Here is a 19,578-nt window from a genome sequence, read left to right as displayed (position 1 = left end):
ACTTTCAAGGTCGGGGCAATTCCTGGAAAAAGCCAAGCTCCAACTCGCACCCCGGGAGTGCAAAGTGGCGCACGTTCTCTGAACAGAAGACTGAGAGGCGAGGGCTTCGTGGGTCAGCCGCTTCCTTTTTCAGACACTTGTCTCACGAGAGGCTTCTAGGGCGTTTTCAGACTCCTCTCAAAATCCAAGGCCGTGCCTTTTAAGAACAGCGATTTCAACACGCTTCTTGGTTTTAGACCTTACACTGTTTCCAACTCAACTGCTGTGACCCAAAAGGTAAGGGCAAAAATTACGTACGGTTAGAAGACCAGAGATTAATGTCAAAAACTCCAAACAATTTTAACCCAAAGACTTACTGTTTTACAGCAAGTTCTTTCCTGTGTCAGCCTGTGCCCCTTCCCGGTGAGGTGGCTATCCATAACGCTGATGCAAACGTGGCCGCGTACCCTGTGTCAGACCTGAGTTGCAGTTTCGTGCGTCTAGATTTATCTGTCTCACCTCAAAGAGAAGGAAGCTTTTGGGGAGTGGAGGGTCAAGACCACAGATCTAGCCAGCTGGTGGTGTGCACCCAGTTCTCTTTACATTTAAAAGGCCCTCATCCCTTTCCCTCACTTGGTTGGACTGAAATTAAGTGGCAACATGCTCTTGGGTCAGTCGGAGGACTTGGGAGAATAATAAATGATCAGACTTCAAAGTCTTACCCAAAATATTGCTAACCAGTTCGGTGAAGGCTGGAATCCAGCCTACAAAGGCGGTCTCTTGGAGAGGCTGAGGGGCCTTCTCTGATTCATCCAGGTGGCTTTGGAGAAAGTGGTTATGTTGGGGAGGGAGCTGGGGGTCCTGGGAGTCAGTAGGCGTGTATATGGGTGTCTTTTTACCCTGTGTGATTTTAACAGTTAGCTTCCACACAAAATCATCCCACATAGGCTCAGTGAGTTTGTGGTAGAGTACAGAAAATTACCTTGGGCACCTAGGTGAGCTAATGGGAAACGAGCTGGAAACCTTACTGCCCCATGAGGCTGAGCAGAGCTAGTGTGGACATTCTGGGCAGTTCTCGGGCTTCGTGGACGAGCATGGGATAGGAGGAAAAGACAGGATAGTCACGTGTTCCAGACATAACCCTCTTCACCCTCTTGTTCCTCACCCCCACCGTGTCCCCCTTAAAGAATCACCGACTGTCTAGAGACCACTCCTGTTGGGACCAAGGGCTAGGCCTGCAGAGACTGGGATACTGGTGTGGGCATGCATGTAAGTAAGACAGGATGGTTCTTTTCTCTAATAAAAAGAAGAAAGACTTCACCACTAATAAAGGACATTTTCTCTGGGTCACTGGAGGTCCCAACAGTGTGGACGGCTGCCCTCCGCCTCAGGAAGTAACAGGTTGGTTGAGGAAATGGCCGGAGGCCCAGCTTTCACTCCAGCCCCTCCCTCCACTCTTCGTGGATCCTCTGGGCACACGGAGAGGGACAGGGTCAAAAGTTTGCAGGTGTACTTCGTGAAGAGAGGGACAGAGCTGGTCCCAGAGCTGTGAGCCTCCTCACCCCTGCTAAGGCCCAGCATCCTTCTCCTCCCACAACATCTCTGTCCTCTGAAGAGGTGTTCCCTGACATCCTGAAAAATCCCTGCCTCATTATAAACTAACACCCATCCGCTAAGGTCAGCAGTGGCAGGGGCAATTGCTTCTTTTTAGTTACAATACCGGTGAGGCCTTGTGATTTTTTTTTTTTTTTTCAAGTCTTTCCAGAGTCGCTCAGTGCCACCTGCTGCCCCGGGGCCCAGTTGACTCCTCACACACTCTGTCGGGGCTGCCTAGGAGCCTCATACGTCTTCAGGTTCTCGGTTCCAGAACTTCTGGCAAGGCCCACTGGGCACCAAGGAAGCCTTGCTGCCCCCACCCCACCGTGCCTCTCAGCTCTCTCCCTCCCAGGAGTCTCAAGGACCCGAAGACTTGTTCATCTGAATATTTGTTCATCCGTTTCCCATCAAACCCTTCTAGCATCTTGCCCTAGCTTTTGGGAGCAACGACTGGAGAGTTGGAGCCCAGGCCCCCCCTGGCTCTTTCCCGGGATGAATTTTGGGCAGACATCACTAATGAAGAGTGGGGCCTCTGGGCTCTCCATCCTTCAACTTGCCCTTCATCTGTGCCCATGGGGTCTGATGCCTGCTGGGTGTATGTCCTCCCTGCTGGAGCCCAGCCTCCCCAGAAACCAGGGTGGGGGGGGCAGCTGTCCTGCCCCTCACACTATCCCACATTCCTCACTTAGTGCTTGCAAGCAGGTACTTGTGGATGTGACTCATTGTCCGTCTCCCAGCTGGAAAATGGGTCCATGTGAATTCCTCGTGACCCAGATTGTCCCCTTCCTCTCTAATAAACACAGAGGTGGTATTAGGTGGTGGTTTGTAATCTCCTGTATCTGTTTCTTTCTTTGCTTCTCCTCCTCCCTGCCCTTTTCTGTGAAACCTTTTCTTCTCTCCACTTTAGTGCCGTCAGCAACCCATTCTTTTAATGTTTATTTTTGAGAGCGTGAGAGAGAGTGGGGGAGAGAGTGGAGGAGGGGCAGAGAGAGAGAGAGAGACCGAGGATCCAAAGCAGGTGCCGTGCTGTCAGTGCAGAGCCCGATGTGGGGCTCGAACCCATGAACAGTGAGATCCTGACCTGAGCCAAAGTCAGACGCTTAACCGACTAAGCCACCCAGGTGCCCCAGCAACCCATTCTTTATCCTTCTTCTGCTAGGAAAGGATTTGAAAAATAGAATCATGGGATTAATGGTGAAAGGTTTCTGAGGCCCAGCAGGGTTCAGTGACTTCCCTAAGGTCACACAGCAGGTTACTTCAGCCCAGTGGTGGTTCCACTGGCTGCTGAGAGTGAGTTCCAGCCTTGCTTATACCCATTCATAAAGGGTAGGTTTATATTGGTGTGCAAAGGAGTCAGTCCCGGCCCTGTTCTAAATCTGCCCAGATTACCAGGTACCACCTTCCTGGCCTCCCCAACTCTCCGGAGTCCTGGCTGCACTTTGGATACCACAGCACCTCCTGAGTGCTGAGGGAGGAATCACTGAATGGTGCTATTCCTGGCCTAAGACAAAGTATGCAAAATTAAATATGGGATCATGGGGCTTTCTCTGGCCCCAAAGTCACACTTTATTGATTATGGATGGTTTTTCCACTGAGAAGGCCCCCTGCGATCATGTGACATTGCGTTCCATCCTGGAAATGATGGGCCTTGAGGATGCTTGACCCAGCTTACAAGGCTTTCCTTGAACTACCCCTGCCTACATCACCGTGCCTCTCCTGTACTTTTCACTCCGTCCGTAATTAACGTTCCATTTCTCCAGATGCCCTGAGGACTTCTCTCTGGTTTTCTTTGTTTCACTCCGATGGTCCTTTCCACTAGTCAGAGCTCCTGGAATTGTTTAGAAGGCCTGCAATTTATTTTATACTAAGATAGGTAGAAAGAGTAATCCGAGTGCTAGGAAAGGTAGGAACGGGCATTTTGGAGGACTTGCAGACGTGTTTATCATTCGCCCTCATAATTCTGCAACCTGAAGAGTGTCCTCCTTACTTCAGCTGGCGAATAAGCAAGGCTCAGCCTTCCGTCCACGGTTGCATGGCCGGTATGAGAAGGCGTCAGAATGCAACCCCAGGTCTGTGTGGTTTTGTATCCAAAATATGTTACATAGCATCTTTCTGCCCCTCCTTTGTCTCTACGCCTAATGTAGCTGATTTAATATGATTTTCACGTGGATTGCCTGATTTGCATCTAACGCAGCACCTTGATACACTGCAGGTATTGTTATTATTTGCAAATACTAAGATTCAGATAGGCTAAGTAACTCTCCGGGCGTAACACAGCTGCCAGCATTGAGCTACAGGTAGAAATAAGTAGATTTGTAGCACAAGGAGGTGAGATGTCAGAATTGTTTTCCAGATTTTGCCGTCAAACACTCTATCTACTCTGAGGCTTCTTGGCCTAAAAAACAAACAAACGAACAAACAAAACCCAGCTGGGCCATGTCCCATTTGGGAATGAGGGCAGGAGATACAGGTCTGTCGTGAAACACAGAGAAACTCCAAATGCTAAACACCCACCTCCTTCCTTCTTGACTTTACATTTCCCATTGTTAAACATTAATCTTTTGAGGGAGAAACACCAAAATGCTGATATAATTATCCAAATAAGTGTTTTCCGTCATGCCAAGGTTTATTTGATGAATAGCAAAGCTTCTGAGCTCTGTCCTTCAGTCCTGTTATTCTGAAAGGTGTTTGACCTTTTAATGTAAACACCAAAAATCATTATTACCAGACTTGGCCTCCACAGTGAGCAGTGAAGAGAAAAAAATAATAATAATTTAATAGAAACGGGAACTTTGGGCTTTTTTTTTTCCTGTTCGTTTCTCGTCAAAGCTGTCTGTGTTTTCTGGCTTCGTGTCAGTCTGTCGGGCCTTAAGTGGACTGTGGTACATCCATATAGTGGTATATTCAGCAGCCTTACGAAAGGAAAAGAATGCTTTAGGTATAGTGATATGAAATGATCTCCAAGATACATCATTAAGTAAAAGGAGCAAGAGGGGTTAGTATGCTCCCACTTGCATTTAAAAAGGAGGACAGTGAGGGGGCACCTGGGTGGCTCAGTCGGTTGAGCGTCAGACTTCGGCTCAGGTCATGATCTTGATGTCTGTGAGTTCAAGCCCCACGTCAGGCTCTGTGCTGACAGCTCAGAGCCTGGAGCCTGCTTCAGATTCTGTGTCTCCCTCTCTCTCTCTGCCCCTCCCCCACTCATGCTCTCTGTCTCTCTCTCTCTCTGTCAAAAATAAACATTAAAAAAAATCTTTAAAAAGAGGACAGTGAGTATATACGAGTGTATCTGGGCAGGCATCAAATATCTCTAGATGGATACATAGGAAACTGATGACGTCAGTCGCATTGAGAAAGGCACGGAGTGGCTAATGGATAGAATTTTTCCTTGTAGACTGTTTAGGATCTTTTGATTTTTGAAATATGTGAACAGATATGCAAAAACGTAGTTTTGAAATTGATGAACTTTTTTTAAAGAAAATGTTTGGATTGTGATCTCTTCATATAAGCCCCGGAGGAGCTCTCCAGAGAGAGCGGATATCAGCTTGTGCCGGTCAGCAAGAACCTTCTCGCAAATAGGACAAATGAGGGCTGGCAGGGGCAGGCAGGCCCAGGGTGCCCTGCCCGTGGGCCAGGTCCTGCGTGAGCCCCTTCCGTAATCATCTAAGTCCTCCATGCAGTGTGGTTGAAACTCGGTGGCATTGCATCAGATGTTATCTGCTGCATGAAATCAATATCAACAAGATTTATCGGGATTCGACAATATAAAGGCAACTTAAAATTACTAGGTACTCAATAAAACCACCACATTGCCTGCATCGTGCACAGTCCCACAGCCCTGAGGTGACTATTGTTAACATTTTGGTCCCTTTCCTTCCATGTTTTCCTAATTTTGTACCTTGCATTTTTCACTTGGCTGATGCCATCATCACTTCCCCATGTCTTTGCTGACAGGCTTTAACAGCGGCGTGACCGTTGAGCACCTGACTTTACCACTGTACGATTTCGCTTTCACCTGAGAACGGCTCACTCCTGGGAAGTCAGAATTGAGATCATACTTCCTGCCTTTCTTAGAATACCTCTGTGTTACGTCTGTGGTCTGACTTTATTCCTTACGTGGCAGGCCACGATTTTGATGCCCGTAGGATTTGTTGCTACTTCCTATCAATAAGACCTTACCTTCTACTCGGTGGTCCTGTAGGTGTTGGGGAACTGAAGTGGTCTTCTTATTATCGTTGCCTTAAAATCGTGTGTAGAGCAAATATTTTTCCTTAGCTGAGTTAACCTTCCTCAAAGAAGCTTATGGCAAACCGTGCTTAGTTCAAGCAGGAAAGTGCCTACTGATAACGCAGGAAACATCAGTTATTCGGGAGAGCCGCCCCAAGGTCCAGGAGGCCAACTTTCATGCTTGTGTGTTCCGAGAAACCAGCCCCCTGCATATAGCTTGCGTGCCTCAGGTTTTGCCACTACAAGACCCTTCTCAGGGTCTTAAGCCTCCACTAGAGATTTAAGCCCATTTCTGTGACCTGGAAAGTAGCCCCTCACTTTCCACTGCAATCCCTGGGCATGAAGCCGGAGAGGCTGGGTAGCACAGAGTTCACGAGTCGACACTGGAGCCTGGATTCCAGTGGCTCTGCTACCGATCGTCTGTTTGGGCAACGCAGTGAATCGATCTGTGCCTCCATTTCTGCATATGCGAAAGGAAATAATAACGCTACTGTCTCATTGCATAGCGTGAGAGTCAAGTGCAATATAAATACAGGGCCAGGCACACAGTAGCGGCTGGTCAGTAAGTGGCTTCGCAGGGGTAGATGCTCAGTAAACACTGGTGGAACGGACAAGGATAGACGGTCAGTGGGAAGCAGAAGTCTTAATACCCAGATGGGAGTCGTTCTTATTGGCTTTGCCGGCCAACCTCTACTCGGTCCCCAGGGGGAGAGTGGACACGTATCAACAAATGGATCAACAAATGCTAAGCTTCACTCCCCATTGACACGAGGAGGTGCAGCTGTTCTCAGAACTTTTGGGGGCAGTTAGGATTGGGCTAATAGTTGTAGCCTTTTGCTATAGTTTATAGTCTTTTGCTAATGCTCATGGCTATACGGTGGGGGCTAGAAGAATGACCCATTTATACACTGTGGCCCATGGAGAAAAGCCTGGAAAGGGGCAGAGCAAGACCCCAGCACTCGACTGAGGGTGTTCACGGAGGCCAAGCTGTCTGTCCTGTTTCTCTTCCGCAGGAGCCTCTCAGAGACACTGGTTAGACCCACACTGAGACCTGGCATACGAGAATGGGGCGGGGGCTGGATTTCCCCCTCACGCCTCCATTCTTACTGGCCCTTTGGGGAAACCAGAGGTCTTTCCTCACCTGGTAGGAAATCTAATCAGTGGATTAGAGCCTTTTCCACTCTTCGTAACAAGGGATGTTTCCATACCCAGGAATCTGATTGTCCTGGTGAGAACCTCTCATTAGAGCTCTCATTTCCATGGACTTTGGATTTCCTGGATCTGTATTTCTTAAATTAAAGCTCCATAAATTATGACTTTTTTTCATTTTTTTTTTGTGGCCTTGTGTAGATGATCGTTTTATTTTATTTTTTTTTCAATATATGAAATTTATTGTCACGTTGGTTTCCATACAACACCCAGTGCTCATCCCAACAGGTGCCCTCCTCAATACCCATCACCCACCCTCCCCTCCCTCCCACCCCCCATCAACCCTCAGTTTGTTCTCAGTTTTTAAGAGTCTCTCATGCTTTGGCTCTCTCCAAATCTAACCTCCTTTTTTTTTTTTTCCTTCCCCTCCCCCCATGGGTTTCTGTTAAGTTTCTCAGGATCCACCTAAGAGTGAAAACATACGGTATCTGTCTTCCTCTGTATGGCTTATTTCACTTAGCATCACACTCTCCAGTTCCATCCACGTTGCTACAAAGGGCCATATTTCATTCTTTCTCATTGCCACGTAGTACTCCATTGTGTATATAAACCACAATTTCTTCATTCATCAGTTGATGGACATTTAGGCTCTTTCCATAATTTGGCTACTGTTGAGAGTGCTGCTGTAAACATAGATGATCGTTTTAAAATGACAACAAAGTATGAGCATATTCTGTTCCATCTGGATGACCACCCTATAACCTGGCCTGCTTTTGAACTTGGAGCCTGAATTTGAATTAACATTCAAGTTTAAGACTGTGGTGGTACCAACAGAGAGGCTATTTTAACTGCTAAAGAAAACACACAGACATTGTGCCTCCGCCCAGAAAAGACTAACTAACCACAACACAGGCTAGACAAACAAAGCCGTTATGGTAGTTTCCATGATAAATTAATTAAAGTGGGGGAGAAATGAATACACCGTAGGGACCAACATCACGTCAACTTTGTGAATGGTGAATGTCGTTACCACAAAGTCATATCGTCGGTCGCATTAAGGTTAGTTTGAATTTTATTGACTTCTAGATTAAAAAGAAATCAAAGAACAACACACATCTAGAGTGGATGCCAACTTTATATTAGCAAATATTTAAGCAATTTCATATTAATTTAAGCTGATGCTGAGGGCCCATAAAAACTTACCTTTTAAAATATTTTTTAAGTTTTATTTATTTATTTTGAGAGACACAGAGACAGTGTGAGTGGGGGAGGGGCAGAGAGAGAGGGAGAGAGAGACTCTCAAACAGGCTCAGCACTGCCAGCGCAGAGCCTGACGTGGGGGCTCAAACTCATGAGACCAGAAGATCGTGACCTGAGCTGAAACTGAGAGTCGGACGCTTAACCAACTGAGTCACCCAGGCGCCCCCCCCCCCCATAAAAGCTTTTACCAGTGGTTGTTTTGGTTTTTCTGTGAAAAGCGTTGAGATCATGCGTATGTAAGGACAGATACACATATACGTGCCTATACATGTATACGTACATAACATATATCCAAAGCTGGGGAACCAGCTTTATTGAGATATAGTGATATATCACTCTATCACACTATATACGTTTAAAGTGTACCATGTAATGAGTGCGTATGCTTATATTCTGTGAAATGTTTACTCACAGTAAGGCGAGTTAAAGGTATGAATGAGAAGTGATATCACAGGCATTAAAAAAAACAAAACAAAACTGAAGGGTTCTCTTCCACTGGTATGTCTTACCTGGAGCCCTGCTTGTCTATATAAAGGAATCGATTTAAGACTTTGATTGTCTCCAGTTTTTTTTGACTGCACACCTTGCATTATTCTGGATAAAGGTCTGACTTCTTTAACAAATATCTAAAGATAAGAGCGATTAAGATATTACATTTAGGGGTGCCTGGGTGGCTCAGTCGTTGAGCGTCCAGCTCTTGGTTTCGGCCCGGGTCATGATCTCATGGTTCGTGGGATTGAGCCCTGCTCCGGACTCTGTGCTATTGGTGTGGAACCCACTTGGGATTCTCTCTCTCTCTCTCTCTCTCTCTCTCTCACTCTGTCTCTGCCCCTCCCTCTCTCTTTCTTCCTCTCTCTCTCTCTCTCAAAATAAATAAATAAGCCTAAAAAAATTACCTTTATATCTCTCTCATGTAATAATCCAAGCATAAGCAATCTGAAGTTTATAAGAGACTAAATGGGCTGGGGTCAAACTTCCCTGTGACTTGCTACTTTGTCTTCCTGAAACATGTCTCCGAATCCCAGGTCTAGGATGGCCGCTCCAGCTCCCACCCTTATATCTGCCTCCCAGCCACCAAGAAGAAGGAAAAACAAAAGGCACACTCCTTTCCTTTTAAGAACGTGACCTGGGGGTGCCTGGGTGGCTCAGTCAGTTAAGCCTCCGACTCCTGATTTCAGCTTGGCTCATGATCTCCCGGTTCTTGAGTTCAAGCCCCGAGTCAGGCTCTGTGCTGATAGCACTGAGCCTGCTTGGGATTCTTTCTCTCTCTTTCTCTCAAAATAAATAAACTTAAAAAGCGAAGCAAAACGAAACAAAACAAAACTTGAAGAACATGACCTGAGGTTTGCACACATCAAAGCTGCCGACATTCGGTTGGCCTGAGCCATCACATGGCCGCTGTTAGCTGCAAGGGAAGCTGACAATATGGTCTTAAGTGGGTAGCCAGTGGTCGTCCTGGTTAAAATTTGGAATGCTGTTAAATAAGGAGAGAAAAACACTGTGCGTGTGTAGGGAATAAGATAGGCTGTGCCTCACATCTTATCACTACCGTGTTTGAGCACGTACTCTAAATGTGAATTTATGTATATTTCTGCATTTAAAATTGCATAGAAATAAGACTGTATTAATATATTGCATACATTTATAAACATGTATAAAAAGAAATTTTTAGGAAGATGAGAAAAAAATATAATTAAAGTTCTAAGATTTTTCCTGTAGTCCAATGGAACATCTTGTTCACTTTGGAGACTGCTGGTCTATATAATGCCAATCAGTTACGTTTCTTTTTTAAAGCCGAAGTGTCTTATTATTATTATTATTTTGCATCATTATATACAAAGATAAACAATGTGGAAATACTGAGACAATGTGAACACGCTTTCTCTCAAGTCTCAATTTATCCCTTTAAAAACACATTTTGAGGGGTGCCTGGGTAGCTCCGTCTGTTAAGCGTCCGACTTGGGCTCAGGTCATGATCTTGCAGTTTGTGGGTTCGAGCCCCATGTGGGGCTCTGTGCTGACAGCTCAGAGCCTGGAGCCTACTTCGAATTCTGTGTCTCCCTCTCTCTCTCTCTCTCTGCCCCTCTACTGCTCATGCTCTGTCTGTCTCTCTCTCTCAAAAATAAACATTAAAAATGCCATGTTTTGAGCATCAACTGCGTTCAGTCACCATGTTAAATGTTGGGGATACAGAGATAAATAAAATGCAGTCTCTCTGACTTAAGACATCCTTGGGGTAGTTGGAGAGGGAGCGATCGTTTCAATCCAGCGTAGTAAGGGCTATTGTGGAGGGTTAGGGGATCAGCGCGAGAGGTTTGTAAGAAGAACGATACTGTGTTAGGCGAGTCTTGAGTGAGTCTAATCACACAGGAAGGGGCAGAAACGTGTTGCTGGGAGTTTGAATACACTTACAAAAGCCCAAGGCAGGCAATCGCCCGTGGTTTTCCCTGCTTTAGGGGAGTGGGTGCCAGCAAATCCATGGGATGTGACAGACCGGGTCTCCAGCAAGCCCACGGTCAGTGCATTTCACTTTGCCTTTTTGGGTCTCCTTTCTTAGTCGTGCCTCCGCTCCGGCACGGAGTGGCCTCCTGATGACCACGTCTATGCCCCACCAAGACCCGTGTCCTCAAAGAATGTCCGGTGCTCCAAATTATCCTTTCTGCCCTCTTTAAAAGCAGATTACTTCAGGGCCATTGATCTCAGCCAGAGGCCATAAAGGAAAACATCTGCTCCACTAAGGTGTGAGCCTCCCATAGCAACCGAGGGGTCATCTCTCTGGCATGTTTTAGTGCCCTTGAAAGGTAATGCCATAAATCACAGGGACGAATTTTTAAAACGTGGCCTTCTTGCAACATTTTGGGAGGAGTCGGAGATTTCCTGAAGCCCCTGGAATCTCTCACCTTTATTTAGTCTTTGCCAGCCTTGGAAGCCTCTTTCTCTGTATTTTCCTCAGGGCAGAACCCCTTCCTTTCTCACACGGGTCCTCGTGTCTTTTTTTTTTCCAGATGCTTGAAACCTACCCGAGCACAAGCCCATTGTAAAGATCCAAGAGAGAGTAGGAAAATGGGTAGAGATTCCTAATGTGGAATGTGTGGGAGTAGGAAAATGTGTAGGAGATGTCTTGGGTGAAACTAAGGACAAAGCTGCCGATGCCTCGTGCATTTGACTCCTCGCCACCCTGATTTAAAGTGAGGTGAGAGCTTTATGTTGACACTGGCCTTAGAGGCCCCCAGTACTTAGCGCTTTTCCTCTTCGGCTGGGCAGATCTGAGCAGAGAAGAGGGGAAGGCGCAGAAGGATCATGTTAGGTATTCCAGGTGCTTTACAATAAGGGTTAACCCGAAAAGCGTCCACTCTTAAGTCGCCACCTGTGTGGTGAGCTGGCAGGACAAACTGTGGATCTCTGTGTCTTCTTCCAGGCAGGTGACAGATAAGCTTGTGGCTTCCCCACTGTCTTTGGGGTGAGCTGTGGGTCTGGGGTAAATACGAGATGAGTAGAACGAACATGGCGTTTCTGGGAAGAAGCGCTAAGAGCCGGCGTGCCATTTGCTTTTCCTTCCAGAAGCAAAACGTCTGTCAGCCTGGGACCTTGAGTGACTGTGATGCACAGGGTCCCCCTGAAAACCTTCATGGAACAGGGAACCTGGACTGGAAACTTCTAGTTGGGTTCAGCCACTGAGATTTGGGGCGGCTGCTGCATCACCTGGCTTAACCTGATACACCTGTCTTGCAGCCCTTTACCTTGGGTCACTGTAGACATAACTCAGTACGTTAGCACACTAGTTTAAAATCTGATTCCAGCTCACAGAAAACAACTTGAACTACCTTAAACATTTAAAGACGGCTATGGCATGGGATACCGGGCGATTCCGGGAATCCAAGAGCAGGAATTTAGCGAGGCCTCGGGAAGGCAGCAGGACGGGGTGTCTTGGATACTGGAAACTCTGATGTCCGGTCTCTCCTTCTCCCTTTGGTCACAGAACCCCACAATGTCAGCTGGACACACGGGCACCCAGCATGAAAACTGCATTTTCCAGTTGCTCTTGTAGCTCAGTGTGGCTTTGAAACTAACTTCTAACTGATAGGTCGTGAGCAGAAGTGATACTCCCTTTGGGTGCTCGATCTCTGGGGAAGAACGCGCCCTGTGTTGCCACTTTCCCTCTTTCTACTGGTTGGAATACGGATGCAATGGCAGCCGCTGGAGCAGCCACTTTGAACCACGAGATGAAAGCTAGAGGTTGAGGATGTGTGTGCAGCTAGACAGAAGGAGTCTGAATCGCCCACGTCATTTAGACCCCACACCAAGCCTGGAGTGCCTGTCCAGTTTTGTTTTGTTTTTGTGAGAAACAGAATTCCATCCCATCTGAACCACTGTATTTTACCCTGTTTTATTTATTTATTTTTATTTTTTTATTTTTTTAATAAATTTTATTTATTTTTGAGACAGAGACAGAGCATGAACAGGGGAGGGACAGAGAGAGAGGGAGACACAGAATCTGAAGCAGGCTCCAGGCTCTGAGCCGTCAGCCCAGAGCCCGACGCGGGGCTCGAGCTCACGGACCGTGAGATCATGACCTGAGCCGAAGTCGGACGCCCAACTGACCAAGCCACCCAGGTGCCCCAATTTTACCCTGTTTTATAGAGCAGCCTAATTTGTATCCTAGTCAATGCTTCATGATCCGGAAAGATGTCTGGACACTCTCTCCATCTTTCCTGTGCCTCATTTTGCTCCCTCTGCAACCTCTGCTTGGTTCTTATGTCTATGGGGCAGTTTTCTCTGCTTTCTAGTCTTTTGGTGGAAAAAAAATGGCTGCTTCTGAGAAGCACCATGTTCATCTGTGTGGCAAATATTTATCGAGAACCCATTCTGTGCCAGGAATGGTGATAAGCACAGGTGACAGAATGATAAATACAGCAGATCTTTTTTTCATGGAGCTTACCGCCTACTGGGGATAGCAAATAGAGGTTGAAATAAATGTGAAACAAACAGGGAATGGTTGTCATGGCTTTATAATAAAAGAACTTTATTAAGGATGAAGTAAAGAGAGGTGATGAGAATGGAAAGGTAGGCAGGCCCTAGATTAAGAAAGACCTTGTAAGCTGTATTAAGGGATTTGGCATAACACAGACCAATCATCTCCAGAGTGGATAAGAAGATCCGCTGGAGTATGAGAAGAAAATATTGAATTATAATCTATATCTATATTTTTAGAGAGAAAGAGAGGGTGTGAGCTGGGGAGAAGCAGAGGGAGAGAGAGCGAGAATCTTTTTAAAACATTTTTTTAAATGTTTATTTATTTTTGAGAGAGAGCATTCAAGCAGGGGAGGGGCAGACAGAGAGAGAGAGAGAGAGAGAGAGAGAGAGAGAGAATCCAAAGCAGGCTCCAGGCTCTGAGCCATCTGCACAGAGCCGGACGCGGGGCTCGAACTCAGGAACTGCAAAATCATGATCTGAGCCAAAGGCAGATGCTTAACCAGCTGAGCCACGCAGGCACCCCGTGAGAGAGTGGGAATCTTAAGCAGGCTCCACACTCAGCACAGAGCCCAATTCGGGGCTCTGTCCCACAACCCTGTGATCATGACCAAAGCGGCAATCAAGAGTCAGATGCTCAACTGACTGAGCCACCCAGGCGCCCCTATAATCTACATTTTTACCTCATTATGTTAAAATGTCTGTCTTATTCTTTACAATGTGTGTAATTGACTAGCATGGGAGCCCTGGAGTAGCACAAGTTTACAATTTCTACATAAGCAGTCAGGGAATGGGGAAGCCAGGGAAGGGTTTTAAGCAGGGGGTAACATGATCAACTGTACCGTTTAGAAAGGACCCTTAGGCTGCCAGGTTGGAGACCAAGAACGGACTGGAGCAAAGCAGGGTTACAGGCAGGCAGGGAGGCCAATCAGAAGACTGCAAGGAATGGCTGAGAGATTCTGAAAGCCTGAACTGGGGACGGCAGATTGGAGACACATTCTAGAAAGGGGATTTTAGGACGTGGTAACTTACTGAATGGGGGGCTTGGAAAAGAGAGAGAAACAAAAATGATTCAGAGGATTCTGCTCTTGGTATCAGGATGAATGGCGGGCCTGTTTCCTGCAGTTTTAGGCGTGATAAGTTCTGGAAGTTATCCTTAAGTGTGGGGGCATGGAAGTTACTGGTGAAAAGGGCTAAGGAGAGTTTCAGTGTGAGAGTGCAGGCCAGAATACAGTGTGCCTCTGAGGACTGAATAAAGGTGAGGAAACAGAGACACCTGATTTGGGCAACTTATTCAAGAAATTCAGTTGTGAGAGCGGAAGTGATTTGCTCCTTGCTTTTAGATGGGAAGGACTTTCTCTTACTTTGTAAGAAATCTATTCTCCCCCTTTCTTCTCTTAAACTATTCTTTTCAGACACACACCCATCTTATCCTTTCACCAATTCCCTTTTCCAATTTCTCTGTTCCTTTAAGAAGATCTCTTAGTCTTAGTCAAAGGCCAATTCTAATAATAGATGACGCCTATAAACGTAATTATGGTGACGCGCCTGCCAAAAGGAAAACATTAGAATATTAGCGAGAAGCTAATATCCGATAAGGAAATAAGGCAGACCACCTCTAAAACCTTTGGGAGTACCCACAGGATTCATTCAGCCCCTCCTAAAATTGGCGTCTGCCTCCTTCTCTTTTTCAGGTTGGCCCTGAAAATCATTAAACCCCACTTGTTACAGTGCCCTGTGCTATTCTTCTACAGTTTTTTTTGACTCCGTGAAGGCTTTTGAGGGCCGACCTAGGAAGTCAACTCCATTAACATTCTCCTCCCTAAGGAAAATAGCATCAGGAAGTTTTGCTTTACAGAGGCCAACCTGAGGGGTTTGAATTCTTGGCTTCCGGGGTCTTTGGGAGAACAGAGGGGTCCACGCGGGTTACCCACCTAAGGAACAGCACCTTCCTCGGTTTCGGTTTCGTCTGGGCAGGGGGTGACTCTGGCACTGGGAGGGAGCCTGAGAAGAGAGGCCAGTGCTTTCACCTTTGTTAAAGGTGCACCCAAACTCAGGCCCACCTTTGCACAGGAAGATAGACAAGGCGAAGATGGGCCTACTTGGGAAATTCAGGCTAAATCGAGCAGGCCCCTGGAGGTTCAAGCACCCCAACACGGGCAAATGCCCCTTCCCTGGCACAGCCCTCGCCTCCACTCAGAAGTTCTCGTCTCTTGTGACCTGCCTCTGCCCCCAGCCTTGAAACTGGGTCGGGGAGTCCCATAAATAACCTGCCGTAGTCCCCTGCCCCCGCTGCTTTCCCTTCCACCCGCTCAAGACCTGGGCCTGCACCCCAGGCTGGCGGCTCTCGCGGAAGAAGAGAAAAAGACTAAACCGCGCGAACGGCGGGCGCCGGCGCAGCCAAGCGCCCCTCCCCTGCCCCCCTTCTCAGAGCCCCCCTTCCCGGGGCGTTTGTATGGTTGACACCTGCAGCACGGGCGGCCGCCGGGGGCTTCCCGACACAAGGCGCTGGTACCTGAGCCCTTGACTGGTAATGCACCATAAACGGCTCCTTTCAGGCCCTTTCAGAGAGGGAGCGCGGAGGTCACCCTGTCTACAAACCCTTCTGTGTCCGCCACGTCTCCCGGGCCCCGGGTGCCCGGGCCTCCAGCCGCAGAGCACGCCGGTCCGTGGGAATCCCAACACTTGTGCTCCAGCCCGGCCGGCGGGGCGGGAGGGGGGAGTGAGACCACCCGGCCCTCCCCCAGCCCGGCCCCCTCCGCCCGCCCCAGGCTCGTTCACAGAGCGCAGCGAGTGGAACGAATGGGTGCCGGCGTCCTCAGACGCTCGCGGAAATCAAATGATAAGGCGGGAGGGGCCCCAGCCCCCGCCTGGCGGCCGACGCCCACTCCGCCCTGAAAGGTACAACGCAGGTGTCCGGCGACACAGCGCCTAGCCTCCGGCCCCTCTCTCCCGGGGGCGTGCGCGGCCCACAGTAAAAGGCCAGGCTCTCGGGGGCGCGATCCCGGCTCAGGGGCTGCCCCGGCTGGGCGCGCGCACCCCTCCAAGGGCGGGTGGGGTGGGAGGGTGATTGTACCTGTGGCGCAGGCGGGCCAGGGAATGCGGCGCCGTCAGCCGCTGCGTGTATTTTGGGCCATCGCAGGTGCCCGAGCAGCTGCTGCGAAAGGAGCGTCACTGGCCGCGGCGCCGAGGCAGCCATTCACCATCTCGCGCGCCCAGCTTTGCGCCTTGAGCTTAGCGCACGCAGCGCTGAGCCGCGGGGGCTTAAGGATAAAGGGGGACAGTGTTTTCCGGAAAGAATGCCCCCGTGGGGAGAGAGGGGGAAAGAGAGAATGACACGAAATGGGGAGAACACCCACGCGCAAGACAGCTACAGCCACCGTCTTTCGCCAGTTAAGCTCCCATCTACCCGGCTGTCCTGGCTCCGGGGGCAGAAAGGCGGGAAGGGGGAGCAGCGCCCCGGGCTGGCCGCGCCTGGGGCTCGCGGGAGCCGCTGGCCGAGGTCACCCAAACCCAGCGAGCGAGCCTCGGTCTGCGGGAGAGCCCGCGGGGGGCAGGGGAGCCGCCGCGGCGCGGGAGGGAGCGCGCAGCCTGAGGCCGGTGCTCTGGCGCCGCGCGCCCCCTCCCGGGGCCGCAGGGAACCGGGGTTACCTGGGGAGCCGGGCTTTGTCGGTCACGCTGGCTCTCTGCGGCCCCAGAACTAATTAAACGCCTCTTTTGGCCAAGGAAAGCCTCGCGCCCGACGGGGTGGGGGCGTGTGGGGGCGGCATGTGGGCACGGGAATAATCAGCCCCATTCTTGCGCCTGTACAAAACCCGCCGCGCAGCGAGAAGTGAACAGCGGCCGCCTGAATGGAGGTTTCAAAAGGCGACACCTGCAAGCACGGCCGGTTGTGAATTGAATGGAGTCAAGCGCGGCGCCCGCTCGTACCTGAGCCGCGAGCTATTAGTGTCAGGGGCTCCCGGTCGCCAGGGCGGGGAAGCGCGCGGCCCGGCCGCCCGCGCTGAATACGGCAAGCTGCCGCGCGGCCGCTCCATGGGAATGTCGCCACTTGTGCTGCTCGCGGTCGGGAGGGGGTGCGCTGCCCTTTCAGAGACAGACACAATTAGGCAAAATGCTCAATGAACATTATAAATGATGTGCGATCGCTCTGCAGATTGCCTGGCAAATCAAATTATATGGTCGCTCGCGGGCTATTTCCATGTGCTTTTAAAACTTAAACAGGTATTCGCCGATTTAAAAAAAAAAAAAAAAGCCGACTCAGGGATTCCGGAAAATAACAACTGAAAGACTCGGTGTTGAATATTCACACGTCCCTTTGTTAGAGATTGACTTCACAATGGGCTTGGGGAGGGGGTGCGCTTGGACGAGACACATTTTTTACTGTCTTCCATAGTGCAGAGGAAGGCACCAGAAGTTTGCATTTATTACAACTCACAATTACAGTGGGACCTTCTTTTTTCTTTTAAGACTAAAATTCTCATAATGAATGGCTTGAAAGCTACTGTCATTCTAATCAGATGGAAGAAACATTCTAATCAGATGGAAGCTGGCCCGGGTGCGCTTGGGGAGGGGCGAGGAAAGACCCGTGCTGCTCCCTGGCACTGAGTGCTAACCCTGGAGGGAGCTGGCTGGGGAAACCGTTGCTCCACGCTCCACGCTGCCCAGGCTCGGGGCCTCGGGCTCAGCCCTGCGGGCCCCTGGCTGCCCACCGGCCTCCCTGCCAGCCGCTGCGCTTCAGGACAAGCAGCGCGTGGGGCGAGCGAGAGCAAGCGGCGCCCAGCGCGGTGCGCCCAGGGCGGCTCCGGCACCGGCACGGGCACGGGCTCCCGGGCACCCTCGCTCCGTCCCGCTTTGGCCCTACGCTCTTTGGCTGGCGACTTGTGGAGGAGAAGGGGCAGCTGGAGGCGCCCAGATTGCGCGAACCCCCGCCGAGGCCAGGAGTCGCGCCGCAGGCCAGGGACTGTCAACCAGGAAAAGCAGAGTCGATTTTAGTTTCTAAAAAAGGAAGCAAGGAAGCGGCAGCAATCCGCTGCCTTCCATCCCCGCCGACCTCCATCTCATTTTCGATTTTCTACTCTTTTGGTTTTCAGATAATTGGGCCGGAGGGAGGGGTACAGAATTGGGGCTCCTGAAGACAGTTGGCAACTATATATTGCTGATGAAAGACCAACAGGAAGGAAGACGAAATCTGGCTTTTTGGTTCGCCTTTGTCACTGGGTCACTGTGTTTTCTTGGGCAAGGAGCTTAACGTCTCTGGCTCAGTTTCCGCATTCTTGAAATGGGAATAATGTTGCCAGGGTCCGATTTGTCTTCCTCGCGTTTGTATTACTTTAGTTGGGAACGGCGATCTTTTTGGTAGATTGTTCTTGTTTGTCAGCCTTAAAGTCAAGGGTTATACACAAACCCGAGAGGTAAAAAGCTCTTAGAAGGACAAATCTCAGAAGACCAGAGGCCTGAGCACTTGCGTTCCCCTCCCACCTTCCGTCTCCGTCTGTGCATGTGTGTCACTTTCTGTTGGGACAGGAGGCAAAGAATGCTCTTCCTAACTGCTTCCCGATGCTAAGAGGGAGTGATGAGAGCAGAACCCGACCAAAAGAGCCCATCTGGCAGCGTGCGCGCGCGCGTGTGCGTGTGCGCGCGCTTAGATTCAGAAGGAGGCAGGTCGCGAATAAATTTTCATCTCTGGTCAGAAACTTTTCCTGCTGGTACCGGTGGCCGCTCCGTGAAGAACAATTTATGATGTTCTTTTAAGAATAAGGAAGGCGAGTTTAGCTGACAAAGAACATTTCTTTATCACAGTTCTGGGAGTGCGAGTTCGCTAGTGAGGATACGGGGAACCCAGGAAAGAGCCAGGTGCGCTGGCCTTGGTGCTGAAGGTAAAGGCCACGCCTTCGGAGGCAACGTCTCCCAAATCAATGGCCAGTGAAGCTGCCAAAAGAAATTGGACTACACCCTCTTAATACTTCCCTCCCTCCCAGAGGGTGTGCTTGTTTCGTGTGTGTGTGTGTGTGTGTGTACGAGTGTAAAGTGGGAATAACGTCAAAGCCACTAGCACTAGAACATAAAGAGAGGCCCACTAAATTTTAGTTAATTGAGTGGATGTTTGGGTACCTTTCTCTTAATCCCTTCCATAGCTTAATCCCTTCCACAATTTCATTGTGGGAAATTTTTACTAAATAATGGTCTTAGAATGTCTTCAAAGTACATGAACTTTTTTGTCCTGGCTTCCTTTCCACAATTTGATTTTAAACATTGTTGTGAGGACGTTTGGACAGAGAGCGAAACTTATCAAAGCCCAGAGCTGTTCACCCAACATTCTACTCCCTGAAGGTTTTTAGGTTCTGTACTATCTCTGGGCTCAGAAAAAGAGGATTACGTCTCAGAAAAAAAGAA

The sequence above is a fragment of the Lynx canadensis genome, chromosome B4 (assembly GCF_007474595.2).
Source record: "Lynx canadensis isolate LIC74 chromosome B4, mLynCan4.pri.v2, whole genome shotgun sequence".
In the NCBI taxonomy this organism is placed as follows: Eukaryota; Metazoa; Chordata; class Mammalia; order Carnivora; family Felidae; genus Lynx; species Lynx canadensis.
The sequence above is the reverse complement of the archived record's forward strand: the minus strand, read 5'-3'. Positions refer to the sequence as shown.